Source organism: Morone saxatilis, unplaced genomic scaffold, assembly GCF_004916995.1.
Source record: "Morone saxatilis isolate NCDOM2014 unplaced genomic scaffold, NCSU_SB_2.0 Contig23, whole genome shotgun sequence".
In the NCBI taxonomy this organism is placed as follows: Eukaryota; Metazoa; Chordata; class Actinopteri; family Moronidae; genus Morone; species Morone saxatilis.
The window spans coordinates 744,497-751,816 of NW_023339796.1; positions in this window are offsets into that span (position 1 = coordinate 744,497).

The window sequence follows — 7,320 nt, forward strand, 5'->3', positions numbered from 1 at the left end:
AAAATGTTTCCTACCTTTCCCCCAAGCCCATATATTAATATTGATATTGTTATTATAAGTACCTTGAATCACTTAAATTATTTTCCTTGAAACAACTTAATACACAAAGGCAGAACAGAAACATATACAATCCATTCTGTTGTTGTACTGATTAACTTTATGTAAACTGAAGTTAGACGTTGTTGTTTTTCCTCTCTGACTGTACAGTTAGTTGCCACTGACAGGGTGACATTTTACATGGATTTTATGCAATTGTTTCTACATTCACTGGACTAAAACAACCTGTATCCAGAAAGATCAAAGTTTAAGGAAATGTCTCCAGATCTCAATATTATATCATATTATATCACATGACAATAGAAATAAAATCTGTTAGAGATCCACGTCTGTAAACTTCAGCTGTATCACCATCTTGTTTACTACTCTATTTTTGTGCATTTATTCCAGTGATTGTAATATAAATTTAAGGACACATTTTTTTGTATGAGTATAGGAAGTGTCAGTTGTTGTGGCCTAGTGGTTAATAGTGTTATATATGAAGCACCTCGTTAGCTGAATGGTTACAGTATATGCCGTATGGTTGTAACTTTCAGCAGTTTGATTCCAGCCATTGTTTCTTCATCTTCATCGCTTCTGTCTAATAATAATGTTAAATATTTTGTGTTCCTCTTGCAATGACTTTACACTTTCTATAACAATGAAATAAGACAAAATTAAACAAATGCAAAACTAAATAATAATAGTAATCTTTATTTTTAGAGCACTTTTAAAACCAACGTTACAAAGTATTTAACAAAAAGTAAAATAAAACACAAGTTATAAAATCATCAGTTTAATACAAGATACAATAAGAAAAACATTTAGGAAGCAAAACATACTTTACTTCAAGTAAAGTCAGGAAAGGCTCCAAAGCTTCTGCTGGGCCTCTGAGATCCTCGGGCAGAGGTCTGTTGTGTGTTCCAAAGTGTGAGTGTAATGGGTCAGAGATATAGCAGAGAGAGGGACCACGTAGAGCCTTAAAAGTCATCAGTAAAATCTTAAAATCAATTCTGAGACAAAGTTTCAGGGTTTTTCCAAACATGCGACAGAGATAGGAAGGTTAATCATTTATTGTATTTGTCGTTTCTGTCAAAACAACAAAGGACTGTTGAGTGATATAATCAGAGCCTGAACAACAAGTGAGAACTGACTGTGAGGAGGACGATTCAGGTTGGTTTCCTCTGTAATACTAATACTGACACAGTGTTCTCCTGGGGGCCGATAGCATGTGCTCATGCTACTACTACTGCTCATATTTTAACTGTGTTTTGTATGATGGATTATATTTTATCTTTGTTGTTTCTTTTTATCTCATTTATTTTGTCAAGCACTTTGTAGCTGTGCAATACAAATACAGTTATTATTATTATTATTATTATTATTATACTAACTTAATAGGACAGCCTTTTATTTGCATCCATATTGTCATGTAATTTAGTCTCGTCTTAAATCTTGAATCCAGTGTTTGGTCCTGATGGAGGAAGATGAAGGATTACGTAGTCCCTCATACAGTATAACAGTTCTTAATCTTGGCACCTCCATCAAGTTTAGAGAAGTCTTTTTGTGGCTGAATTCAGATTTATTTTTATGTTTTGTTTATGAATACATTTTTACTCTCCCTCCACTTTGTTACTTTCTGTTGTGTAATTGTTGTCGATATTATCTAAAAACACCAGACAGGACTTTTCTGATCCTTATTTTTTTCCCAATTTGTTGATATTGAGGCCAGATCAACATATTTGGGCCACATATTTGAAATTCCTGTTAAGCATGATGCTTTAAACACAGTAAATATGTCAGGTTCATTATATTTATCACAAAGACCTGGAATACCTTCTGCCCAGGTTTGTTTGATGAAACTGTATACAGTAAAATGCACCATGTGACCACAATTTAAATTAAAATAGTAGTAGAATAATAGATTTTGATAATAATATAGGAACCAGTTGATATCGGACTTTTGGTTTTAGGGGCCCCTGGTAGTTTGAGGCCCTTGTCCACTGGCGATATAACCTTATTTCTTATTAGTCCACTGTGACATCAGTTTTTATTTGTATATTACACAGTGTTTATCCTTGTACATGTTTAACTTACATTATTTTTGTAAGTTTTAAACCATTTGTTTGTCATGTCTGAAATTCCTCTAAATGTATAAAGATGTCAAAATCATCGTCATCACCATCTTCATGATGAAGGTGGGACTTGACCACACGTGACCCGCTGTGACACTAACCTCATGACTCTGTGACATCTGTAACGGTGATGGAAAAGTATTTGTTTGCTTGTTTGTTTCCTGCAGCTTCGCCACCAACAGGAAGTCAGCAGCAGAATGTGCATGAGGTTGAAAACAAAAGAAGAAAGAATTGAAACTGCAGCAGCAAGACGCTTTGAGGTCAGAATCTGACAAACATCCGGCAGCAAACATGCAACCTCACAATGTTTCCAACACGTGGTGGAAAAAAACCTGCAGCTGAACTTTGTGCCTATAAGAAAATAATAATCTAAACATGTAAAATAATAATTAAACCTATAAATATATAATCTATATGTATAAAATATACGGGAACATATATATATATATATATATATATAATTCTAGACTTTTACTATCTCTTTATACAGCAGCCTCCACTTCTGGCTGTCCAGTCATAATACTTATACTTAAATCTGCTTACAAACCATTTGTTACTTGTTCATATAAAGAATATACATATATAATGGGACTCATGTGACACATGCACACAGGGGATCAAAGGGGACGCCATTGATTATAGATTATTGACAGGCGACCGGTGAAACGCAGTGTTACCTGAATAAAATGACAGATTTCTCTTTGTTTGAACGTTGGAAACATTTGGGATAATGTAAGAACACTAGAGTTTATACACTGTTTAAGATTAGATTATTGATTGATCAGCTCCATATAGAACATAGCTGTAGAGTTTATACACTGTTTGATGTGGATATATTATAGATTTGAGGAGGGTTGCCATGTTTCAAGTGACACTCAGTTAACTGATTCTTCTGTTTTTTGTGAAATTCTCCATTGAACAAAGTAAAATTAGTCCAGGCTGTTAAAACACATCTGAACTGTGTGCATCAGAAATGTGTAGTAAAAGATATGATTCTAATTAAAAACTAATTTATTATTATTGATTGCTGTCTGTGAGCCAAATTGCTCCATGAGGACATTAAAGTTTTACCTGGTCTGGTTTCTTACTGTTTTATTACATGATGGATATCTTAATAAACTACAAACTTCATCCTGTAAAATGCAACTGCATGAAGAGACTGTCCAGCTGATATCAGACATGAGATCCTTCCTGCTCTGCTGCTGTTTAGATCAGGTTAACAGGACTCTTGTGTCCTCTAGGGGGCGTACTGAACACTTTCCCTGATGTATTTTTGATGTGACACTAGCACCACCCTGAGGCTTTTTTTATGAACTGTTACAAACAACTTCAAGTCCTTATTACAAACTACAGAAATAGGGTTTGCTGTTTCTCTATTTACTACAGTGAATATGATATTTACCCATAATAATGATAATATTTACAATGTCACAAACAGATGAGTTCAAATTGTTGACATTAAAGACAATATATCAAATGCCAAAAGTCAGAATGTCATTAAGCTTAAGTGACATCCAGTTCTTCATGTTTGACCAAGATCTTTTGGACGGGAACGTGAGCGCTGGGAGTGGCTGGGAACCTGGTTGGGAACACGTGGGTCGAGACTCAGGGTGGGGGCACGTCTTGATGAGCGTACAGCTTCCCCATCCCCAGTTGTTCCTACAAGAGAAAAAAATGGATGGGGAAAGGGTTGAGGGTTGGAGAATGAGGGATGATGGACTATCTTTTGTAACGTAACAAGTCTGGTTTTTGGTGGCCCCTCTGAAACAAGATCATCAGAATGAGCAGCAACATCATTGGTTTGGACGTCGAACTAAGCAGCATATACAGCAGGCAGGCTAAAATGAAAGGACTACAAATAGCCTCTGATCCCACACACACACTACACAACCAGTACAGCCACTTGAATTGTCACGTCCATTAAGGACCATTTAATGCCATTTCAGGCTTTCATCACATTGAATAATGCTTGTGCTGGTCCGGAAACTTGACCCAATTTATAATTTATTATGGACATTCTTAGGCACACTTAACTCTACTGATGGCATTTTAAATATTTCAAGAGCAATATTTTAAACTATGAAATTGCACTTGTACATATATGTTGTTTACTCTTCATTGTCTGGTTGTCCATGTTCGAGCAGATGATTTCTTATAGCTTGCTCTACAACATCGTGCTCGTTACTCCTCGACCCGTCCATCACTTATTCACAGAGCACAGCAGAGACATCAGAAGACTTCTGCATGACTCTGTCTGTGGTGTACAAGGTGAAAAAGAAAGGAGACAGCACGGTCCCTTGTGGAGCTCCTGTACTACTCATCCCCATTTCACACACAGCACTGCCCAGTCCGACAATCTGCGGTCTGCCAGTCAGGTAGTTGTTAATATAGGAGATGGTGGATGTGTCGAATTTAATCGCTTGTAGTTTTTCCCTCAGTAACTGCAGCTGGATGCTGTTGAAAATATGATTAGGCAAACTACTGACAATCCAGCACCTTCATCATTATCATTGAGGTAAAATGGAGCTTTGGGAACCAGAACGAGGCAGGATGTCTTCCACAGCACTAGTATTTTTACCTGATTCAGGTACAGGTTGAAAGGTTGTCACAGAGAGTTGGTTGCCCCAGGGTACTTCTCCCTCGTTCTATATACAATGTGAACAGTATTTCTGTGTCAGATTTGATCAGGCCATAAAGCAGCTGAGGCCCTTTGTCAGGTAATTTTGTATTGGTAAAGGAGTGTGTCCTGTGGGTGGTGTGCAGCAGGCTTCTTGTTTGTTTTTGATGTGACACCAGCACCACCTTTTGACATTTGTCAAGAACTGTTGCACACAAATCAAGTCCAGAATTAAGTCTGTCATGTGATGTTGTTTGTTCTTTATTTTTTAGGATCCAGTAGATAAAGTATGTACAACACAATGAATCAGCTGCTGAGATAATGTTCAACTCCTGTAGCGACAGGTTTTGAATATTGTGTGTCATAAGCAACTAAAAAACAAAAGTAAGGAGTGTAATGGCGATATTGTATTTCAGTGTAACCGTAAAGATGATACATTTGCTGTGTACACTGTGTTCATCAGTACTGTGTACAGGACCTTCTTGCTGTGAGGCTACAGAGCTGACATGCTGCTGAAGGGAGAAGAACCGGGTTTGGTGGAGGAGGGACCATGAGAAACTGACACATAACGAGAGAGAGAGAGAGAGAGAGAGAGGGGTTGACACACAGGTGTGCACAGGTGGTTGAATTAATGAGGCACAGGTGATGGATTAATGAGTGAGACACAGTCTTGTTCCTGAACCTGTTAAAATAACTTCTTATAAATGAACACATTACAGATTAGAAATGACTTTTGGACACTAACGGAAGTTTGGCATTCTTCATTCACTGCTGAAGATTCTACAACCAGGTAGCTGCTATTCTAAGGCTTATTGGGTTTTATTGTATTGTAAGTTAAAAACTAAAATGTCATACAATAGAAAATATAAACATCATTAGACAAATGTGCAAAGAAGCTTAAAGTTTTAATATATAATGTGGAGTAAGTCCACCCACAGGCCATTCTTCTTTATGTTTGAGTACATGGCCTCAGATTTGCTGTATGGTAGTTTGAATTTTGACTCAACATCGGGTCATAAAGGAGCTGAGGCCCTTCGTCAATAGATTTTTGTCCTTCAGTTTCAATTTCACCTCAGTTTTCTTCTACAAGGTGAAGAAGTTAGTCTTGTGGTTGGTGTACTGCAGGCTTATTGTTTGATTTTGATGTGACACCAGCACCACCTTTCTCAGGAACTTGTGCACACAGATCATAGATCAGCATCAGCTGCTGAGATCATGTTGAATATTGAATACCCAATATAAAAACCCAAAGGCAATAAAGGCAGCACACACACACAGATTTCCAGGACACAGTTGACTAATCTCAATTACAGATTTATTTTGGGCTGTTGGATAAACATAATAACGTTTCGGTATAATGGATTTCATCAGAGCATGCTTGTGAATATTATGTGTCATATTTAACTAAAAATATAAATTACTTTATACTGAGTGTAATTCATAAAGAGAATACATTTACTGTATATTTTAATATGGATCCCAGGAAAAAGTAGCTGTTGCCAACAGTTAATATGGATCCGAATAAAGAATATTGAACAGATAATTATAATATATTTAATTTTAATATTTAGACTGAATTGGGGTTGGATTTGTCAATAAATGTTCCTGCAGTTCAGTCGGAAATTATTTAAAAACACTTGTGATCAGAGGTTTCAGGTCAGCTGTCTAAATCTTGCACAATTCTGTGATGTTTATAAGGAACTTGGTTATAATGATATTAATAAGTTTATTATTATTTTACAATGAGATTTTTGAATAAGTTCCAAAATGCAAGAAAAAACTTGTCTTACGTATATGATCTTTGTTCTAATTGTTCATGCTTATACGTTTGAAGAATGATGCATGTATTACCTTATATAAAACATATATTAAAATATCAGAATATAACCTTTATTGAAAAGAAAAAGTCAATAGTAATAAAAAAATATATGGCGATATCATTTCAGTGAGGTTATGGTCAATTAAGTCAAGACAATTCAGGGTGACACTCTCTGAGACATATGACATGGAAACTATTGGAAAAAATAAATAAAATAATTTTATATGAAAATATTAATAGAAAATAAAAGAAACACTCTTTAATAAAAAGGGATGGTTATTATTTGCACTGTCATAATAAAAGTCGACATTAGTTTTCTATTCAAATATTTATAGAAAATAATTAAGTTACTCATACTGTATGAGACCAATTTACTATAATTTATTAAATTATAATTTTCGCTATTATGGGCCAGTCAGCACGAAGGTCTAGAAAATCAAATAGTTTTTCTGTCTTTTACACAGTAATTATTTATGGACTGTCCCTAACTTCCGCCGGCAACTTCAAACAAACGTTCACCGCGAGGACGAGCAGCGCGAGACCGCCGTTGAAGATGAGGAGGATGAGGAAGAGGAAGAAGAGGAGGAGGAGGATGAAGAGATTTCGCTTTTGAACGTTGATAATTTTAGGATCTTTTGTCGTGTTTTGGCACTTAAAAGATGAAATCCACTGAATGGAGACACGATGCGAGCTAACAGTGGACCTCTTCATCA